The sequence below is a fragment of the Schistocerca serialis genome, chromosome 3, assembly GCF_023864345.2.
Source record: "Schistocerca serialis cubense isolate TAMUIC-IGC-003099 chromosome 3, iqSchSeri2.2, whole genome shotgun sequence".
NCBI classification, from domain to species: domain Eukaryota; kingdom Metazoa; phylum Arthropoda; class Insecta; order Orthoptera; family Acrididae; genus Schistocerca; species Schistocerca serialis.
The window spans coordinates 801578260-801599181 of record NC_064640.1 but is presented as its reverse complement, the minus strand read 5'-3'; the positions used below and the strand labels follow the sequence as shown (position 1 = coordinate 801599181).

General features: G+C 44.0%; 1 protein-coding gene across 1 annotated transcript in view; it reads left to right on the top strand.

The window, feature by feature from the left end:
* The window catches only part of LOC126470647 (protein obstructor-E-like), an 89250-nt gene that overhangs the window by 36460 nt on the left and 31868 nt on the right, over window positions 1-20922 (top strand). The window lies entirely within an intron of this gene.

The following is a 20922-nucleotide window of genomic DNA, read 5'->3' as shown; positions in this document are numbered from 1 at the left end:
AGAATACTTGGCAACCGGATGAAGGTCACTTAGTCGGCCGAGGAGAATGCTAAGAGCGCTCTCCGGTGAATGCGGCGCGCGGAACCTGTTGTAGCGCGGCTCTCAACGAATATGTGGACGCGGTACGGCTGGTTAGCTCGTGGTTTGTAGCCCTTAAAACTGATTATCACTGCAGAAGTACTTGACCTGCTTCACTGCCATGCTAGAAACGGGTCACCTACGCGTGGTACTCGTGGCTTGAGAAGGAAACATGTTCTGTTAGGGAAATGATACCGAGACTGGACGCGCGAGGCTTTCCTAGATCAAGCAGCCTTCACCCAGCTAGTGCAGAGAGATTGTGTGCAGTTGCCTAGCTGACCTCGTGAGACAGGTGAAATACATTTTGCTAACCTACCTTTGTGGCTACTTCTGACGACTTTTCCTCATCAGATGCGGATAGTTTGAAATTCTTACCGAACGAGGTGGCGTAGTAATATATACACTGGCCTCTTACTGGGGACCAGTGACGTTCTAATTCCCAGGTGACCATCCTAATTTAGGTTTTCCTCGGTTGCGTGGAAAGATTTTAGGCGAATGCCGTAATGGCTCCTTCGGTTAGCCCGTGGGCGACTACTAAAATCCTTCGTCAGTTTCATTAATGCTCTGTTTCCGACGACCCCGTTCTCGACAGGACGTAAAATTATACATTTCTTTCCTCCTTTCGAATATCTTCTAGATCGATGCGTAAACGGTTTGAGTGACTGTTAGTTAGTGTTTGATCCTTTAATTTAGTTGTGTACTTGCGCTTCGTGATGATGCCAATTGTACCACTAGTATGCAATCTCTAATAACTTCCTTAACAACTTGGCCAACGAATGAATATTATGCGTGCTTCTTGACAATTTACTCTGAACACTGCAAGGCATATTACACGAAAGATTCATGTTGTTTTTCACTTCAGACAACAAAGAATTCGTCAAAATCGAGATATAAAAAAATTTTGGCGATTTTTCGCGTTCACAACTTGTAATACCTTGAAGATCTACAAACTGTAGTTTAAAATATGATAATGACAATAATGAAAATATTTAATAACCCTCTGATAGTTTTGTACAATAATCTAACTCGTTCGAAGGCGCTAGGTGACGAAAACACGTTCAAAATATCCTCTTTATCTCTTCGCTGATTCAAAATTTCGTAGTATACAATCTGGAAGATTGTAGCACGAGTGTTTATATTTATTAAAACATTTAAAATATAAAGAATTCCATAGTAGTAGCTAATTATTACTACGTCTGTTCCAGTCTTAAACACGAGTAGAAAGATGTGTCGATAATTAACATCTATGAAAGTTAAGAAATCTGTAAAAAGACGATGGAGATGCACACATACTGGGAGATAATGTGTCTTTTAACTTCAATATTCGAAGAACCTCGATATTATATAGAATACTTGAAGATTCCGTTCAGCAGCTCCTAGAGTGCTTAAGGGGTGGCGGTTGGAATCCATTTCGGAAACATACAGTTTTCGCACTATAGGAACGAACGTTTTAAGCAATATCTTCCACTCTCCCGCGTCTGCTGAGTGAAAGGGCGGTATAATTTACTGTGACTGCAGCAATTATTTCATCTGTAATGTAGTAACCACTGTGGAATGAATGCCCGATGTTAAACGCTATTGTAAGAATGTATTCGGATGCGTAGTGGATGCACGGACACCCGTATACAATGAGACATGTTAATACAGTAGGTTTGCCATGTAACTTTATTGGCTTTTGGGCCGTGCCCACATAACCATCTCAACAGTGGAATGTCAGTTATGACGATACGAGCGTGAGGACAACACCCAGTCCCCGAGCGGAGAAAAATTCCGACCCGGCAGGGAATCGAAATCGGGCCCCCAGCATTCAGACGCGCTGACCGCATGTAACTTAGGAGATATCATTGCTACCACGTTACTTATTTGGTTACATACGTAGTAATCTCCAGAGCGACAGTACATTACTATCGCTCTTCCAGGCGTGAGAGTGGAGAATATTACTCAGATTTTTTCCTGTAGCACGGAAGGGGCTCGTTCTCAGACAGAAGTTCCTGTTCAAATTATTATTTAGCTACCTAGCACCCACTAGACGCCCGAGGTGTTTGTAGGGCTTTTTAAGAAACACCTTGTACAAAATAAAATTTAATCCTTGTACTTCTTTCGCATTTCTTGGGTCTAACATTTTCTATTGATCAGAGTAAGATTAGTGGAACCTAAGGCCTCTCCTCTCCTTAGAAATGGCGTATACCTGTGATTGAAATCAGAAGTACTGCATCGAGAAGGTAGTTGGCAGTGTCAGAGCGCGCTATCTGAGGTTACAGCGGCACATTTGTCATGCCAAGCCGCTCACGGACGGGGACGAAGGACGCACGCATTCTTCAGAGACCGACCACCAGGGGACAAGCTGCAGCAGTTCGCGCCTGTGGAAGCAAACTGGGCACGCTGAGCTACCTAACGGAGCCATCTACCGTACGTGCAGAACTTTCCAGAAGGCCAGGCGAGACGTCGACCTCCACGTCAAAATGGCAGCCACCACTTTCACAAGTGGCTGGCGCATTCTACGTGCGTTCCCGCGTCTTCATGCAATATGCAAGGCACGTTGCGTACTCGTCTCCTCTCCCCATCCCTAAATGTTTCTCACGCAGTACTGCTCCCACGCCCACGCACTCTGACGATTATCTCGTTGTCGCTGGGAAGTCTCAGATTTTCTCCGGTAAACGAGTATCCGTTGCTCTGACCTACTGAATACGCAATCCGCAATATGTTGCCAAACGGAGAACGTAGTGTGCAAGAAACCATAGGTGACTTCGCTGGAGCTCCTTTCCTTATTGCAACTCGAAATAATAAGACAAATATCGTGTCGTGCCAAAGCATGAATACAATTTTGGATCGTGTAAACTCATGGTGCCCAGTAAGTAACAGCTATTACTTGAACAAGGCCATGGATGTTTCCTGCTTATACCTACGTGCATGTATGCCTGCCTCTGAGCACTATGGGACTTAACATCTATGGTCATCAGTCCCCTAGAACTTAAAACTACTTAAACCTAACTAACCTAAGGACAGCACACAACACCCAGCCATCACGAGGCAGAGAATATCCCTGACCCCGCCGGGAATCGAACCCGGGAACCCGGGCGTGGGAAGCGAGAACGCTACCGCACGACCACAAGATGAGGGCATGTATGCCTGTTTCGATAGTCACCGCCCAGTGCATGCTGGAGAGTTGTTCTTCCCTTCTGAGAGAATGAAATATGTCTACCTGGTTGTGCAAACGACCTAATCTCTGTTATTTTATTCTCATAATACGAGGGCGTACTGAAAAGTAATGACTCCTAATTTTTTATGTTAAAACTCCTAAAGCACGGACACCCAGTTTATTGATACCCCCATTGCAGAATGTTTGACTTTGTTCACGGAGCCACAACCTCACCTCTGCTTGAACCGCTACATCACTGTCAGAGAGAAGTCGTCGAAGGTGTTCTTTAAGTCTTCGAAACGGACGGAAATCGGACGGGGCCAAGTCGGGACTGTATGGAGCATGATCGATGAAAGAGAACCCAAGGCGTCGGATTGTTGCAGACGTCGCCGGAATCGTGTGCGGTCTGGAAATGTCATGCTGAAGGAGAGGGAGCTCCACGTGTTGACGAATTTTTCGAATTCTCACTTTGAGTTTTTTGACGACCTCTCATACAACGATATACACTAATGGCCATTAAAATTGCCACACCACGAAGATGACGCGAAATTTAACCTATAGGAAGAAGATGCTGTGATATGCAAATGATTAGCTTTTCAGAGCATTTACACAAGGTTGTCGCCGGTGGCGACACCTACAACATGCAGACATGAGGAAAGTTTCCAACCGATATCTCATGCACAAACAGCAGTTGACCGGCGTTGCCTGGTGAAACGTTGTTGTGATGTCTCGTGTAAGGAGGAGAAATGAGTACCATCACGTTTCCGACTTTGATAAAGGTCGGATTGTAGCCTATCGCGATTGCGGTTTATCGTATCGTGACATTGCTGCTCGGGTTGGTCGAGATCCAATGACTGTTAGCAGAATATGGAATCGGTGGGTTCAGGAGGGTAATACGGAACGCCGTGCTGGATCCCAACGGCCTCGTATCACTAGGAGTCGAGATGACAGGCATCTTATCCGCATGGCTGTAACGGATCGTCCAGCCACGTCTCGATCCCTGAGTCAACAGATGGGGACGTTTGCAAGACAACAACCACCTGCACGAACAGTTCGACGACGTTTGCAGCAGCATGGACTATCAGCTCGGAGACCATGGTTGCGGTTACCCTTGACGCTGCATCACAGACAGGAGCGCCTGCGATGGTGTACTCAACGACGAACCTGGGTGCACGAATGGCAAAACGTCATTTTTTTCGGATGAATCCAGGTTCTGTTTACAGCATCATGATGGTCGCATCCGTGTTTGGCGACATCGCGGTGAACGCACATTGGAAGCGTGTATTCGTCATTGCCATACTGGCGTATCACCCGGCGTGATGGTATGGGGTGCCATTGGTTACACGTCTCGGTCACCTTTTGTTCGCATTGACGGCGCTTTGAACGTTACATTTCAGATGTGTTACGACCCGTGGCCCTACCCTTTATTCGATCCCTGCGAAACCCTACATTTCAGCAGGATATTGCACGACCGCATGTTGCAAGTCCTGTACGGGCCTTTCTGGATACAGAAAATGTTCGACTGCTGCCCAGGCCAGCACGTACTCCAGATCTCACACCAATTGAAAATGTCTGGTCAATGGTGGCCGAGCAACTGGCTCGTCACAATAAGTCAGTTACTACTTTTGATGAACTGTGGTATCGTGCTGAAGCTGCATGGGCAGCTGTACCTGTACACGCCATCCAAGCTCTGTTTGACTCAGTGCCCAGAAGTATCAAGGCCGTTATTACGGCCAGAAGTGGTTATTCTGGGTACTGATTTCTCAGGATCTATGCACCCAAATCGCGTGAAAATGTAATCACATGTCAGTTCTAGTATAATATATTTGTCGAATGAATACCCTTTTATCACCTGCATTTCTTCTTGGTGTAGCAATTTTAATGGCCAGCAGTGTATTTACGTTAAATATCGCCACGTTACGCACTTTAATTCGGAGGCCTCTAGCGGCAGAGAACTGTAATTTGCGTTTGCGAAATGGGAAAGTCGATCGAGTAATATGCATGACATGTAACACCTCAGCCTATATTAAGAACATAATTAAAAAAATTCGGAGGCATTAATCTTCAGTACGCCCTTGTACACAACTGATGCGACAAGGCTGTTCCACACACAATTTCGAAAAATGGATCTTTAACCCTAGATTACTAAACCCTCGCAAAATTTACGCTTGCTGTAAGTACAAAACATGACATTCTGTACTTAATTTGGTATGTAACGTGCGATTGGAAGCATAATATTTGTAGTTTAATAATGGGTAACTTACAAATTATGTTCTCCTTGGAATAAATTTGCAGTAGTAAAATTTACGATGATTTAGCAGCAGTGTAATATTTTCCCCCATTTAGTGTTCCAGGATTAAATTTACTCAACATGGCATGACTGCAACAACGTTAACTTCCTTCCGAAGGTTTCGATTAAGAGTTCCCTGTCAACCACTGTTACACTTTAGTATGAGTTACACTAACCTCATACTTTCCTAGTGGGGCTTTTCTAATTTCCTCGGAAGCATGCAGTTAGTCCTATTTGTACAGTTCACTAGGCTAGAAGAGCAGATGACACCCGCTACAGCATCAAGACATACAGTCAGGAATATGCACCCAGAAGGGGAATATTTTACCTTTCCTGCACCTGATTTCGTACATAGGCTCTCTTTATAACAACAAGTTCCCAGTGGCTGTGGAAAAGCTAGAAAGCCGGTTCAAACAGTTATCATAAGAAAAAAATTATATTGCTTAGATAGGCTATGCAAGTACTTCGTCATGACGTATGGTCGTATAGAATGGATTTATGGATGAGCATGTCCGAACTGTTTAATAGATCCAATCAACCCCAATAGAGTAAGGAGGAATACAAATCGGAAAACTCACCGCAGTGAAAAATACTGCATATTGCATGAAAAATGGTTCAAATGGCTCTGAGCACTATGGGACTTAACATCTGTGGTCATCAGTCCCCTAGAACTTAGAACTACTTAAACCTAACTAACCTAAGGACATCACACACATCCATGCCCGAGGCAGGATTCGAACCTGCGGCCGTAGCAGTCGCGCGGTTCCGGACTGAGCGCCTAGAACCGCTAGACCACCGCGGCCGGCCATATTGCATGAAGTTCGAGAAGAAACTGAACAACTGAATTTCGATGTATTTTGTCTCCAAGGACCGTATAGTACAGTTCCCTAGTATGCCAACGGCTGCTGAGATACTCACTCATTGACAACGCTCTACGTCACCAATACTGGTTTTAATAACTCATTAAATTGGCTAAGTATTACAGCGCGGTTATTGTTGTTGTTGTCGCCAGTCTTAAGGTTGATTTGATGCAGGCCTCCACACTGTTTTATTAGGAATTTGTAGTATGTGGGGAATTTAACTGGAAGGGAGACTAACATCCTGCGTTACATGTATCGTCAATTCAGTGATGAGACGGACGAGATTTCAGTGACACTAAAGGATATTAATCAACTGGAACGCACTAAACGCTTTATACATGTCATCGAGAGGAACGTGCAATCTGTGTTGTGGTTTGGCTAACTGACAGATGGCTGTGGAAGGCAACTATATCAAACAGTCGTGAAACTCAGTCTAGAAATAATGAATACACCTCAAAATCGGTCCCCGACTAGGGCAGAGTAGGAGTAATTTCAGACATAAACGTCAATCTAGTAAATACGACTGGCAACATCGAAAACATATATTGGGATAGTTACAGAAAGCTGGGGAGAGTTAGTTGCCTGCTAATGGAAGCACTGCTTCCCGAAGATGCAGAACAATGTGAAACAGAAGATGCCAGATTACTAATGTTATGGAAAGGCTATTTAAATAATAGGCATTATATCCTTTCACAGAACAAGACCCATTTTTCTGTCGGTGGTTTTGGCTAATATATTCGAGAAAATAATATATGAAACATTGAAAGACTATAGACCACGCACGATATTAGCACTCACCAGTAAGAATTTAGGAGAGGCACGTCAAAAGAAGAATAAATAAATAATTGAGTCTAGCTTCCGACAGACGCCCAGTCTATGTACACTATGTACGCGATGACAGATATTTCGGGACTTCTTTCTTTTATTTTTTAGAGGAAGCAACTCCGCTTCAGCAACACTTTTGTAAACTCTATTTGTTAGTAACTTGGTAAAAATTTCTTAAAATTGTAGTTGTTTGTTGGATTTCCTTCCTCTACAAAATTAAATGCGCAGCTGTTAGTCCACTGCATTAATCCACTACGCGGAAATGCATCAAGCCTTCTTTCTTTCTCGCTGATGGCCTCGCCGTTTAGAGGCCTACAACTCTAATCACGTCACTCCATATGACTTTTCGCTGTAGCAGTTGGAGAATCTAGAAACGCTATACAACTTCCTAAGAGATAGAGAGGAATATAAACATCTCTAGTGCGTCCAGGACAAGAAACAATGAAAGTCAACACGAAAGACTGTCCATATGGGGCAATGTGCGGTCCAGAGTTTTTGGAATTCCGTAATACGGAAGATAAGTGATAGCACTAACGTTACTGAACTGATGACAATGGCAGACGACATGTTCTTCGTGAGGATCACAAGAGAGAAACAGGAAAGTAAGTGTAATTTCGCAGTCCATTAATTTGAAGGATGGCGTTAAAGTGTTAAAATGTTACCAAGGAAAACTGCATGCTTTCTGTTAAAAGTGAAGTTATCGAGTAATCCTAACAGTAATGGTGGTGATAAACTCTAAAAAGATGACGCATAAAATTATAAATATCTTAAATAGACCAGATCGGCTTCCCTGAAAACAATTAGGATGTATCACCGTCCTAGAGCAGTGTCAGTTTTGGGATATGGTGCGAGCTATCCTATATACATCCGAAGACAAGAGAAAAAGACGCGCAACGGAGGAAGTATCCGAATGGGGCGGAAATCGGTTGATGTGATGTACATATATAGACAAACAAACGATTACAACTTCAGAAAAATTAGATGATAATTTATTCAAGAGAAAGGGCTTCACAAATTAAGCAAGCCAATCACGCGTTGGTCCACCTCTAGCCTTTATGCAAGCAATTAGTTGGCTTGGCATTAATTGAAAGAGTTGTTGGATGCCCTCCTGAGGGATATCGTGCCACATTCTGTCCAACTGGTGCGTTCGACCGTGAAAATTCCGAGATGATAGGAGTGCCCTTCCCTTAATGCTCCGAACGTTCTCAATCGGTGTGAGACCTAGCGATCTAGCTGGCCAAGGGCAGGTTTAGCAAGTACGAAAACAAGCGTTAGACTCTCGCCGTGTATGGGCAGGCCTTATCTTGCTGCAACATAAGCCCAGTATGGCTTGCCATGTAGGGCAACAAAACGGGGCGTGGAATATCGTCGACGTACTGCCGTGCTGTTGGGGTGCCGAGGATAACAGCCGAAGGGACACTGCTTTGAAATGAAATGGCACACCAGACTATCACACATGGATGTCTGGCCGTATGATGGCAGACAGTCAGGTTGGTACCCTACCACTGCCCAGGGTGTCTCCAGGGACGTCTCCGCTGGTCGTCGGGACTCGGTTCGAAGCCGGACTCACCAATGAAGACAATTCTACTACAGTCAATAAGATTCCCGGCCGAAGAAGTGTCTGGAGATACTGAAGTGAGCGAGGTGGCTCAATGGTTTAAACATTGGCCTTACAGCTTCGAGAACCGAATATCAATTCTCCATCCAGTCCTCCATATTTACGTTTTCCGTGATTCTATTAATCACGACTGGTGGACAGATATTTTGAAAGGATACGTTGGATTTCTTTCCCCATTATTCACGATCAGACTTTGTGTTCCGTCTCTGACGGGACGCTAAACCATAATCTTCCTTCTTCCTTAAAACACCGCTGTTTCAGCTCCATTTCCCTCCAAATATTTTGAAGGAGATTGAAATTTCACTATGCCCTCAGACTTCGGCATCATACTGCGTACGATTTCAGAAGTTTAGATTTATCAGTAAAACATTTCGAGTATTATCTGCATAGCAAAATTTTCGCCCCGTTAAGTACTAAAACTATCTAAGAGCTTGGTTTAGATATATTGAGTCATCTATGAGCATAGTGAGGTAGTGGTAACTTATGTGGTCATGCCTGTATGTCCTTATTCACAATACGCGTTAAATCGATGATAAGCGGATCGCTGATGACCGTGTCTAAATCTCGCTTACCGTGTATTATTATCAGAAACATGTCCAGCTGCAAAGAACTCTGCCTTTCGCTCGTTATGAGTGAAACTTCATGGCCAGGCGTTATTTTTGAAGCCAGCTCACGGTTGGATCACGATTTAATGTATGACAACAAATGAAAACTGCTCGTTGCATGTTTAGCGGTCCATGGCAACACCTGTACGATCGACGAAGGTTACTTTCCTCTCCATTAAGCTCGTAGCCACAGTCTTAGAGGTGGTGAGTACGTAATTTCTGACTTCGTGTCCCCCACTATAATTACAGCAGATCTCCATAAAATTGCCTACAACGGAGTGATTAACAGAACGGGATAAACAACTGGAGGTTCAAGTTTCATGATACGAAGGCTAGCCACTATTTTTTCTGCTTCAGAAACAGATTTAGTTTTACTTTGGTTTGACGTGATTGAACAAAACTTCATCAGTTGTCTGGAGGTACTTCAGTGACTTTAAACGAGGCTGGTTATTGCTGTAATAGTAAACCTCTGTACCATGTCGTCGATATAATTCATACCCGTCACCGAAAGAGCACACTGGAAATCACATGGGCGTCGGATATACAGATTACGAGTACCACATGTGGCCAACTGACCCTAGAACTGCTGGACGTTTGTTACCGTTAACCGCACGTAACGAGTAACAACAGAGCTGGCAAAACACATTTTTCAGGAGGCGTTTAAAACCGTTGTAAAGACAGTAACTAAATAAAAGAAACAGAACGAAGTATGTGTTTTTAGTCCAAATGGGTTAGCCAGAATATCGCTCAATCGTAACTGCTTTGTGTATGGCGATCTGTAGCCAAAGGAAATTCATGTAATGTTGGATGACGATTATAAGAAGTTTAATCCATTTGCAAATGCTAAGAAATGAAAACATCGCTACAGAGGGGTAAGATACGTTACTGGACACGCCTGAATACGTGTGAAATAGCTGACGTAATAAGCATACCAGAAGGAAAATTTAGATTCGTTTTATGCAATGATTGTGAACGCTTTGTGCGAACTAGATGGCACATTTATTAAACTCTTACCGAAGACAAACGTGAAAATTAATTGCTCAGTAAGGTTTGGCCGATTGGAAAAAAATCTTGTACACTAACTTGTCACTGTGGGTGGTGTTGATCGGCTAATTCATATCAGTAACGAAACAGCTATCGAAGCATTGAATGGGAGTTGGTGGCGTAGCACTAAAAAAGGCGGACCAGTTTCTACCGGAAAGGTAAAGGGCCTTTTTTGTATTCTGCAGGCCTTCCAAAACTGCACTTGAGGACTGGAATCTACTCACTCGAAAAACATTAGACAAAGTTTAAAAGAAGGCTACGTCGAAAAAGAAGCGTGTTTTTTATCTGCCTGTTTGTCGTCGTATATTATAACAAGAAAAATAGAACAATAATGGACTGAACTTTGGAGAACAGTTCTTCGAAACTAACTGCCAGCTTCCCATCTAAATCACTACTGGTATGCATCGTAAAGGTGCATTACATAAATACCATCGCCAGTCACTTCCTCTGCTGCTGGCCTAGTTTGAAATTATGAAGCTTATGAGAACTTTTTTCAAAAATATTCTAAATCAGTGACCTGCTGTGTGGAAATCAGCTACTTAAGCCTGTGAAGTGATACATATTTACCGTATTTAGCACGTGTAATTCAAAGAAAAGCTACTTATTTGCGTTCTTAGGTTTTCGGAAGTTATTGGTTTCTCGAAAGACGCATTGTCTTCGGCATTTTAGTAATTCCTGTCCCGCAGAAATAAACACCTTGGATACCAGGTCGCTGAGAATATTAAAGAGAGTATATAATTGTTTAAGTTAAAACTTCCGAGCCGAGGCCGTTGTCGATATATAACACAATTCACTGATCTTTCACCTCCAAGTGTAGGGAACATCTTCGAAGGTAAAGCGGCAACTGCAAAATATAAACTTCCACATTTATTAAAATATTTCTGGCGATTAAACTGTGGGCGGATGAATTTCTTGCCGAAATTCAAAGTTTCGTCCGCGTTTTCTGAGGACATATTCAAGCGGGATTGTAGCTTTCTCGAAAGTCCGGTGGCTCACTGGTGGATTGCAGACCTTCGAAAAAGCTAAAAGCCCCCTTGAAGATGTCCTCCGCAGACGCGGAAGGAACTTTGGGGTTTCAACATCGGCCTTGAGAGCCTATGTTGTGTGGGAGTATATAATTATTTTGAAGTCGTTTCGGTAAAATAATACAGGAATTGAACAATATCTCTGAAAGTTTTTGGAAGAAGTGTACTGATACTTTAGGGGAAATTGAGTTACAAATTTAGCCTTTTCGACTTGGACAGTAGTTTTAATAATGGTCCTGATGATTTGCTATAGACCTGACACACAAGGACAACGCATTACAATCATTTGAAGCTATTCTCAAGTATCAGCAGGATGTAGGACCGAAAGCCTACCACAGGATAGAGGCGTGTTAGCCGCTGTACTCGTTCGGGGTATGCCACACGTTTCTTCCTGTTTGGCTTCACTAATCGGCTGTAATCTGAGTGCCTATTTCAGCATCTGTCGGACGAGGTGGCGCCGTAGTAACGCCTACTTTCATTCGGTAGGACCAGGGTTCAAATCCCTTCCAGCCGCTCAGCTTTAGTCTCCGTCGGTTTCCCTTAATCGTGTAAGCCTAATGCCGTGAAAGAACACGCCAAATTTAACTTCTCTACCTTCCCCCTTTTGGAGTTCGTGCTCCGTCTCTATTGACCTCATCGTCGGGGGAACGTTAAAACTCTATTCATATGTCAGTCATTGTTCCTGCTCTGTTCTTAAACAACCATTATCACGGTTTCTTTGCATATGTAATTGTTAACTGTCACGTTCTCTTCTGTCTCAGCGAGAAGAGGCGCGGAGGTAAAAGCACGGGATTCGTATCCGGAAGGAGCTGCGTACTAGTCCCAGTCCAGCCATCCACATTTATGTTTTCGGTGACTTACTCAAGCCACGCAAGGCAAATGCCGGGGTCGTTGCTTCGAAAAGGCTACAGTTGATCTCTTGCTACAGCCTTGTCCAGTCCGAGCCTTCGAAGAGGACGTACCGACCTAATAGTTGACGAGAGTTTACGCCTTCCTACCTTTTTTTGCTTCTACATGTTTTTTTCATCAGACTCCGTAGATGTTGTCTATATTTTGTGTTTTTCTTAGCTAAAATGCCTTTTCATGTTCACTATTTGCACTTCTCTAAGATAATTCTAGGATGTCCACGGATTTCTCGGTTTTAGCGGAACAGAAACACAAGGAAACATTTCTTTATACCTTTCTTCACACAGCACTTTTCTATTTTCCGTAAATTATGTGTTTTATTCGAGTTTAAATTGGTGTAAGGAAAATCAGCTTTGTAGCTCTAGGTTTCGGGAGCTACAGTAGATTATTACTGTATTCCACGAAAGTCTGGTGTTCCGGTGGAAGAGGATAAGGGCTCCACGAAAAACTATTAATAACATGCGTTTTTTCCACATTTTGACGGCACTAATTACTTTTTAAAATTTTATTATAATATCTGCGTTATTAGTTATGATTTAAAATTGAAGTAATCACTGAATAAAACAAATTTGTCTCATTTTTAAAAAATTATATTAACCTTCAAACTAAACAAGGTGTCCCGTCAAAGTATCTGCATTCTCAAAGTGGTCCGTCAGAGGAAAAGTTTGGCAATCCCCGTTTACATGCACTGGAATGAAATTTGGACGTAAAGTGAATTTAGTCATATGGAGGTCAGCACCAGTCGACTCAAAGATTGCCGGCCGCTGTGGCCGAGCGGTTCTATGCGCTTCAGTCCGAAACCGCGCTGATGCTACCGTCGCAGGTTCGAATCATGCCTCGGGCGTGGTTGTGTGTGATGTCCTTAGCGTAGTTAGGTTTAACTAGTTCTAAGCCTAGGGGACCGATGACCTCAGTAGTTAAGTCCCATAGTGCTCAGAACCATTTGAAACATTTTGGTTCAAATATCAAAACCGGAAAACATTTTAAATGTGTGTGTCCAGACGTATTCCGACGACATCCATAACACCGCGAAAGTGGAATGATTTTACGATATCTCGGTAAGATTTCTGCTATGCTTCCACTGCCGGCCGGTGTGGCCGTGCGGTTCTAAGTGCGTCAGTTTGGAACCGCGTGACCGCTACGGTCGCAGGTTCGAATCCTGCCTCGGGCATGGATGTGTGTGATGTCCTTAGGTTAGTTAGGTTTAAGTAGTTCTAAGTTCTAGGGGACTGATGACCTCAGTAGTTAAGTCCCATAGTGCTCAGAGCCATTTGAACCATTTTTTTAATGCTTCCACTGCGCTGACAAATACCGAAAACTATTCAGTTACTTTCGACGGTAATTGCTCCGGTACCTTTTACTACGTTGCCATATTTGAAGAACAACTGCAAGCAATGAAGAATTGAAATTATTAACCTAAGAGTATGCTGTAGATTGAACAGTTAGGGAGAGAAAAAAGCGTGATTGCAGTCCAGTGTGAATTTTGAATGGGGTCGCCATTCCCACTCAGATATCTCAACACGAAGGCGACGCATAGACTCGTATTCGAATGATGGTCCGCCACAAACTTCTAACGTAATGTTTACACGATGTCCATTGAAATGTTTTGTGGTCTTGTGTTGCGCTAGTTTATTTGGTCTTGATTAGCAATCTACTCATTCAGTAGAAGTATTAAGGTGGAGTCATGAACGAAAACAGGTTTTCTTTCTCTTTAGTTGCTTGATTGTATAGAGCAGCACGATTGCGACCGAGCGGGACACACGAAAAATCACATTCATTAGTCTGCCGCTGTTACGGAGGCTCGCCGTACGCCGCCAAGCCCTGTTGTTTATATAACACTCCTGCAGATGCTTGTTTTGCGCAACAGATGAAAGTGAGTACGTCCTCCTCTGAAGTGGAAGTAAAAGTCCTCCTCTGAAGTGGAAGTAAAAAAGCGGTTGCAGTGAGTTGTTAAATCTTCCCAGCTGCTAAAGAAGCGTTTGGTGGTTGGAGGCGACAAGGAAGGAGCTACTTCCATTTTCTTCCCAGACTCTCGGTTATCCTTGATGTATAAAACGGCTGCAGAAACTCGAAGGGAGAGGAATGGGAGAAAGAGACGCTAGCGCTATTCGCGGTGTTGCCAGCTGTATTGTAAGAAGGTCACCGTAGCTCCGACTCCAAATCCGTCTGACTCTGGTTCTGCTACACCTGTTTCCGACAAATACCTCTCGATGAGCGGAGGGGAAGAGACGACATTGAGAAAGTTGCGCATTTTAAGACAGGTTCAGTGGGTTACGCTGACTGCCAATATTGCCCTTGGGAGTAATAAGTACGTTCTGTCCCGGCAAGTATATTGCTTGCGTTTGTCATTATACCACCTTCGGATCTTACCTGCAATAGTGCGTGGCTGCAGAAGACAACATGGGATTTTTAGTTCTTCTTTAATAGCCGCTGTTATTCGTCTCACCCAGACCGGTTTAGGCAAACGTTTTCTATACTCAGTGAGTTTTAACATGTTTTCCGTCTCTTAACTATTATCTGTTGTGGTTTTTACCGACTGATTAAAAAAAATGGCTCAAATGGCTCTGAGCACTATGCGACTTAACTTCTGAGGTCATCAGTCGCATAGAACATAGAACTAATTAAACCTAACTAACCTGAGGACATCACACACATCCATGCCCGAGGCAGGATTCGAACCTGCGTCCATAGCGGTCGCTCGGCTCGAGACTGCAGCGCCTAGAACCGCACGGCTACTCCGGCCGGCTTACCGACTGATACCGAGCAATCAAAATGTCATACAACACTCATAATATTTTCGTTAGAACATGCTGTTCTTCTGAATGTGCTGGTCGATATAAACACCGTGTTTTAGTGGCATCCACAGCAGTGCTGCTAGCAGAAAGAATCAGCAGTAAGTGCAACTAATCATCGAAAACCCGAAGAACCAAATCAGATTAGCTAGAATTTCTGTAGTTATGTCATAACACGAGAACTTTCTATCCTATAATTAGCTAGAAACATAATACCATATTTTGTGTCAAAAAAAATATTTTTTACTTAAATGCGAACTATACGACTTAGTTACCATGTGGGATGAAATCCCAGTGCACAAACTACTGGATATCACATGCTACCTCTTCGAATTACTTTGTGGCACTCGAATTCTCCGACATGTCTGACGTTTTCTAGGCTGTAATCCATTAACATACATTCCCGGAAATTGAAATAAGAACACCGTGAATTCATTGTCCCAGGAAGGGGAAACTTTATTGACACATTCCTGGGGTCAGATACATCACATGATCACACTGACAGAACCACAGGCACATAGACACAGGCAACAGAGCATGCACAATGTCGGCACTAGTACAGTGTATATCCACCTTTCGCAGCAATGCAGGCTGCTATTCTCCCATGGAGACGATCGTAGAGATGCTGGATGTAGTCCTGTGGAACGGCTTGCCATGCCATTTCCACCTGGCGCCTCAGTTGGACCAGCGTTCGTGCTGGACGTGCAGACCGCTTGAGACGACGCTTCATCCAGTCCCAAACATGCTCAATGGGGGACAGATCCGGAGATCTTGCTGGCCAGGGTAGTTGACTTACACCTTCTAGAGCACGTTGGGTGTCACGGGATACATGCGGACGTGCATTGTCCTGTTGGAACAGCAAGTTCCCTTGCCGGTCTAGGAATGGTAGAACGATGGGTTCGATGACGGTTTGGATGCACCGTGCACTATTCCGTGTCCCCTCGACGATCACCGGTGGTGTACGGCCAGTGTAGGAGATCGCTCCCCACACCATGATGCCGGGTGTTGGCCCTGTGTGCCTCGGTCGTATGCAGTCCTGATTGTGGCGCTCACCTGCACTGCGCCAAACACGCATACGACCATCATTGGCACCAAGGCAGAAGCGACTCTCATCGCTGAAGACGACACGTCTCCATTCGTCCCTCCATTCACGCCTGTCGCGACACCACTGGAGGCGGGCTGCACGATGTTGGGGCGTGAGCAGAAGACGGCCTAACGGTGTGCGGGACCGTAGCCCAGCTTCATGGAGACGGTTGCGAATGGTCCTCGCCGATACCCCAGGAGCAACAGTGTCCCTAATTTGCTGGGAAGTGGCGGTGAAGTCCCCTACGGCACTGCGTAGGATCCTACGGTCTTGGCGTGCATCCGTGCGTCGCTGCGGTCCGGTCCCAGGTCGACGGGCACGTGCACCTTCCGCCGACCACTGGCGACAACATCGATGTACTGTGGAGACCTCACGCCCCATGTGTTGAGCAATTCGGCGGTACGTCCACCCGGCCTCCCGCATGCACACTATACGCCCTCGCTCAAAGTCCGTCATCTGCACATACGGTTCACGTCCACGCTGTCGCGGCATGCTACCAGTGTTAAAGACTGCGATGGAGCTCCGTATGCCACGGCAAACTGGCTGACACTGACGGCGGCGGTGCACAAATGCTGCGCAGCTAGCGCCATTCGACGGCCAACACCGCGGTTCCTGGGGTGTCCGCTGTGCCGTGCGTCTGATCATTGCTTGTACAGCCCTCTCGCAGTGTCCGGAGCAAGTATGGTGGGTCTGACACACCGGTGTCAATGTGTTCTTTTTTCCATTTCCAGGAGTGTATTTCATCAAGATTTTTATAGCTAATAACAAGGTGACACTAAGACAAAACGTTGGCCTTGTACTTTTCTCTATTTAAAATGTTAATCAGCTCCATATAGACATCAAAGTGAACAAATTTAATGTGTAATTACGATATAATTTTCACCCTGAAGAAGAAGAAAGTCCATTTTATATTGTGTTCTTTCGATCTTCGTCCTTGCACTTAATTTATCACGGAGTTCTACATCGATCCACGTTAGAAATGGTTTTGCTCTTAAACGGGCTTTTTTTTCACTTTTAGGATAGAAGAAGCTATGAGTTTCCATTGTCATGTAGAAACCGGAAAGAGCTGATTTAAACGTAGCTATACGCTTTTCAGGTAGGCTGTTGCTCGTTAAATGTGAACCAGAGGTCTGTGCAAATTAGCGTATAATCGTTTCCCATCCAGCGCAGCGAAGCCCTAAGTGAACTAACAAGCGTATCGAGATAGAGTAGGAGGTCAGACAAGGTTTGTTTCGGTTTTCCTTTTTTCCAGATACGATATGGTTATTTATCGCTTTCCTTCTGGATCGGAAGGTCAAGTACAGTCAAAAATCAACAAATAGGACAATATTTAATTCAGAACCGAAGGAGTAATTAACATAAAGAAGTTTGAGACGCAACTAACTTGGCCGTTTTTATTTAGTTTTATGTCTTTAAAATTGCAAAGGCTCACATTAAGTTTACATGTTTGCTGAATAAGAGGCCGGACAGAGACGAGTCGCCGTGAACACACATTGTAAACGAAAATGAAATTGTGGCTTGGGAGTGAAAAGAAATATCGCTACGTGGTGTAAGCTGGTAAAGGCAGATAGAGAAGTATACAGATGAAACCCAGTCTCACGAAACTCTCCCGAAAATGGACTGAAAAAGAAGACCTAACCACATGCCGATAGGAGAGGCTAGAAACGTAGAAGTTGCGATGATGCAAGTTCGTGTCAACAAGGAAATCAAGGTCTGGCACACAGTTTTAATCCACCAGGAAGTTTGAAATCAGCGAACACTCTCCTGCAGAGTGAAAATTCTTTCTAGAACCCATCTCTAGTCTGTAGCTAAACCATATCTCAGTAGTATCCTTTCTCCAGTAATCCTAGTCCAGGAACTGGAAGATAGGAGATGAGGTATTTGTGGAACTAAAGCTACGAGGCCGGAGCGTGAGTTGGGCTCGGAAAGCTCAATCGCTGCAACACTTGTCTGCGAAAAGTGAAGGTTCCAAGTTCGAGTTCCGATCCGGCACAAATTTTTGATCCTCAAGGAAGTTTCTAGGAATTTGGAGGTATAAAAAGTTACTGCGTCTGTCCAGTATCTGAGTGCCACACTTATTTATGTAACGGTCTTGATTTCAGGGTATAAATAAAGCACCGTGTCTTGAGAGGATCGGTTGTAGATGGGCCATGTCGTTAACATTTTAGACTGTGGCCGCATTGAGTGCAAAAAACGTATTTCAAAATCTGATAACCCTCGCTCTTTTCTTAGCCCGGTACTTTCAGTTTTACATTAGGTTTGTCGCACACTTTAGTGTTGCTGTTCTCTGCGTTGCCCCCACCGCTGCTTTGGCTGTATTTTTATGAATGAATGTTTTGTATCCGTAAGTACTAACTTCCTCTCAAAGGACATTCGATGACAGAATATCGAGTGAAACATACAGGGTGACAATTATTGAATTATATGAAATAAAATCGTCATAACTTCTGAACGGTTTGCGGTAGGACGTTCAAACTGCACGGTTGGCCACGGGGCATGATGAGAATTAGTATGCGCAAGAATGCGACGAAGCACACTTTCATTTGGATGGGTTCGTCAATAAGCAAAATTGGTGCATTTGGGAGACAGAGAATCCGCATTTCGCAATCGAAAAGTCTCTTCACCCTCAACGGGTGACTGTGTGGTGTCCAATATCCAGTCACGGAATAGTCGGTGCGATATTCCTTGATGGCACGGTGACTACCGAACTCTACTTGAAGGTTTTGGAAAATGATTTCATCCCCATTATCAAACTGACCCCGATTTCGACAAGATGTGGTTCATGCAAGATGGAGCTGGACCCCATCGGAGCAAGAGAGTGCTTGATGTCGTGGAGGGCACTTTTTGGACCGCGTTCTGGCTCTGGATTACCCAGAGGCCGCAAAACCATTGCTGAGCAGAAAACAGCCATTCAGGTCATCGGCAGCGTCGATGTTCCGACACTTCAGCTGGTCATGCAGAATTTCGCTATTCGTCTGTGTCACATCTTCGCCAATGATGGCAGACATATCGAACCTGTCATAACCCAAATCCGAATATCTATAGGGACGTTTACATGTTGAATAAACTGTGCGCACGCCGTAGTTTGTAAGTAATTTACGTTTTTTTTCATATAGTTCAATAACTATAATTCTGTGTAAGCATGTGCAATACTTCTGAGAAAATGTTTGAAGGCTTTAGCAAAGCTCACGGTTGTTAAGACATATTAGCAAAACAGTGAAACAGATCCATATAAAGAGTGATGAGAAACAGACTGAAAAACTTGTAAGGATGTTACAGGGTAGGTCGTGCTGAGAAATAATTATTAAGAAAAAATTCGATACGTTGCGCCGTTTTCGAGTTAATTAGCTTTGAAGTTAGCCAATAAGACCGTTTCGCGCCCAAATAAAATTCAAGCGGCCCACCAGACACGGTGTCGCCAAACATATTCTTAGGTTTGTTTCCTAAAACCGAACAAGACAGCAATAAATCTTGGACGGTGGTAATGATCCAATCCGAGCCGAAGGGTGAGCAGTCTCGTGCGTTATCAATTAAGCTATGACAACTGGCACTAACTGTCTCTAGCGGGCCGCTTCAGTTAGTGCGCGGAATGGCCTGATTGGCTAAATACAGAAATTTTATTATTGGTTGGTTGGAATCAACACAGCCAATGTAAAGAGTGTAGGTAAGTGAAAAGACCAAATATTGTTTAACTAAGTCGCCAATCAGTCATTGGGAACAACTCATAATCGTCAGATATCTGCGACTAACCATACGGACCAACTTGAGCCGAAACGACAGCGTAACCGTAACTTGACATCCACTGGAAAGATACTTAAGAGTAATTCATTTTTGGACATCGTCGTTTACAAAACTCTCTTCCGAGAAATTTTGATTATTATTTGGCAAGCTGGAACATATACTAAGTTGGTTTGAGGAAGAAAATCGAAATACACCAGAAAAGGAAGGAAGAATGAAGATTATGTTGTAATGTCCCACAAGGTGGCCTTTTGAGTATAGACGTATTTGTAGACCTCATAGCTGTGCTCCCTCTAATATACTTTACAAATAATGTTATCGAGCTGTCTATCTGGAGAATATTCCTGGGGTATGAATTTCTTGAAGAGAGTTTTGTGGAGTGTGTGGAAAAAGATGAAACATCCAGAGAACACATTAAATCACCAACTACACTGGTTCACCCGCATACCCGCTTTGCAAACGTAAGAAATCTCCCTACCAAAATGCCGCAGTTTGTACTACATGACCGATAATGGGTTTCTATCTTGGGGATCTGTTTGCTGAAACTTGCAGCAGCAGGTTATATTGGATTCCGGCAATTGTTTTTGTTGTTTGAAGCGCTGCTATTGACCAGACACAGTGGTTCTCAAAACTTTACTGTATACAATGACACTTGATTAAGAAGAAATTTCTATTTTTCTAACGAGCTTAACAATAAAAATAAATTTCGCCCGAACAGGCCATGAAGGCCCAACGGTACCGAGTAGGCTCCGTGTCATCCTCAGTCCTCAGGCGTCACTGGATGCTGATATGGAGGGGCATGTAGTCAGCACACCGCTCTCCCGGCCCTATGTTAGTGTACGAGACCAGAGCAGCTACCTCACTATCAAGTATCTCCTCAGTTTGCCTCACAAGGGTTGAGTGCACCCCGCTTGCCAA